We start from the raw sequence: 2,727 nt of genomic DNA on the forward strand, positions 1-2,727 counted from the left end.
AATGTACAATGTACAGAAATAGAATCCCACACAAGATCGCGTAGTGCGCTCTAGCGAACGGATATTTTATCAGAGGGAGATAGTTTTAATTTTTTTTTCTGTAAATTATTACATATTATCAAAATAAATAAATTAATTAAATAAATGTAATACAATTATCATAATATACGGATTAGATAATAATTTTAATCCAACACAATAACGCAAAGCGCGCTCTAGCGGAGTAATGTTTTATCACAGTGAGATAAGTGTTTTTATTATTTTGCAATATTATTTTCTTTTAAAAAATGTTCTGACCTACTAAAAAATAAGATATTGAATGAAAAAGGCGTTAAAAACAAAAAAATAATGTGCGATGGCCGAGAATCGAACTCGGATCAACTGCTTGGAAGGCAACTATGCTGACCATTACACCACCAACGCCAGTTGTCGGGATGAGCTAAGAAGCATTTATATGTTACTTCAAAACTTTGACTAGATCAAATGAACTTTAATCGGTGGTGGGGGTACCCGCATTTTCGTTTCGGTCATGAGTCGGTTTTACTCCGGTCCTCGAAATTGCATGACGCGCGTAAAGAAGTTTCACTTCAAAAATAAATTATTGTGTGAGCAATACGTAGATTCGCAAAAAATGTGAGGCTGACATAAGTGTAATGACTTAAGTAATGAAAAGATTTAAAAAAATGGGGGTAAAATTCGGTTTATGGGAGTCACTCGAATAACCGAAATTGAACTTGATTTAGACTAATTTAGGGCTGGGGAATCCGAATCTGTAAGAATTAGGTGGGGGTCGGCACTATTAACTGAGTTATAGGGTTTTGAAATTTCGTACGCGATACATAGAAACCATGTTTTATTTATCAATTATGACATAAGAAAATCAAATTAGTGACGATTTATTAGTCTCACATTTCAGAAGTGCCAACCAAAAAATAAAAAGTGTTGCCATATAATAATAATATTTTTTTACAAAATAGGTTAGGTTTTTAGTTTGGGTTAGAGTAGGCAGAAGAACATGGGAAAAAGGTATTAGAATTAAATCACAAACCAGTCTATACAAACCTAGCGTAGCCCACAAACTATTTGAAAACTGGGATGTAACTCTAAAGGGGACGCGAGCAGGCGTTATTAAAGGGGCAATTTTTTGTAACAGGAAATAACATGGAAAAAAGGTATTAGAATTAAATCACAAACCAGTCTATACAAACCTAGCGTAGCCCACAAACTATTTGAAAACTGGGATGTAACTCTAAAGGGGACGCGAGCAGGCGTTATTAAAGGGGCAATTTTTTGTAACAGGAAATAACATGGAAAAAAGGTATTAGAATCAAATTACAAACCAGTCTATACAAACCTAGCGTAGCCCACAAACTACTTGAAAACTGGGATATAACTCTAAAGGGTACGCGAGTGGGCGTTATTAAAGGGTCATTTTTTTGTTATAGAAAATCACAGTTAGGTTGGGTTATATATATATAAATTTAATATTTACAAGATTTTAAATAATAAACTACAAATCTGGCAAATGATATTTAATTTTCTGAATTTTCCATGCATTGATATTATTATTATATGGCAACACTTTTTATTTTTTGGTTAGCACTTCTGAAATGTGAGACTAATAAATAGTCACTAATTTGATTTTCTTATGTCATAATTGATAAATAAAACATGGTTCCTATGTATCGAGTACGAAATTTCAAAACCCTATAACTCAGTTAATAGTGCCGACCCCCACCTAATTCTTACAGATTCGGATTCCCCAGCCCTAAATTAGTCTAAATCAAGTTCAATTTCGGTTATTCGAGTGACTCCCATAAACCGAATTTTTTCCAAAAATGGTATGGGCGTGTAGTAATGAACGATGAAAAGGGTGTAAATAGAATATATTATGAAATTGTGAACGACAGAAGAAGTCGGAGTCGCCCGAGGAAGACGGTCAAGTAAAACAAATACTTGAGTCGGGACATGTCATGAGTCAGAATAACGGAAGAGTATGTTGGAGACGATGTGTGAATGTGAATTAGGAGAGGAGTGGTGTCTAGACCGAATTGTTTTGCGGTCCATCCTCTCTGCCTACCTCTGCGTAGAAACGACGTGATGGTTGGTTAGTTAGTTTTGTCTTTTCTCAGGTGACTGCCAACGCCGTCGACTGGCTGAAATCCCAAGCATCCCACTGTTACCTCATTCAACTCTCTCAACCATATGAAGAAAACTATAATAATCATTCCCATATTCTGAGATTAACATCTATACTAGTTGTATCATAAGTTAGAAACTATTTCTACACAAATTGCACTATCCGTTCATTCAATTAATACTTAATATGAATACCTAATACTGAAAGATTGTTGTTAGAGCCTGTAAATAGCCCCGTCAAAGGCGGGCTTTATACCCTAGAAAATATAACAAATGATGGGTGAAATGCAGATCACGCCAAACTCTGGGAATTGAATAAAAATGCACTTTCTAGATGAGAAAAGTGTGTAGAAACTCATTAAAAAAGAATTAAGGCGCGGAAGAATAAATTGAGGGAGATACAGCCGATCAAAGTTTAATAAAATTGCACTTCGCGATCTGAGGGTAAAATTCGGTTTATGGGAGTATAACCGAAATTGAACTTAATTTAGACTAATTTAGGGCTGGGGAATCCGAATCTGAAAGAAAGAATTAGGTGGGGGTCGGCACTATTAACTGTGTTATAGGGTTTTGAAACTTCGTACGCGA

At 35.2% G+C, this 2,727-nt stretch overlaps 1 non-coding gene across 1 annotated transcript; it reads right to left on the minus strand.

Moving 5' to 3' along the window:
- Positions 1-351: 351 nt before the first annotated feature.
- On the minus strand, positions 352-423 carry TRNAG-UCC (transfer RNA glycine (anticodon UCC)). Its single transcript has one exon. It is a non-coding gene; the product is annotated as a tRNA-Gly (tRNA).
- Between the last annotated feature and the right edge of the window lie 2,304 nt (positions 424-2,727).

Source organism: Hesperophylax consimilis, chromosome 24, assembly GCF_061612785.1.
Source record: "Hesperophylax consimilis isolate HC1 chromosome 24, BYU_Hcon_1.0, whole genome shotgun sequence".
NCBI lineage: Eukaryota > Metazoa > Arthropoda > Insecta > Trichoptera > Limnephilidae > Hesperophylax > Hesperophylax consimilis.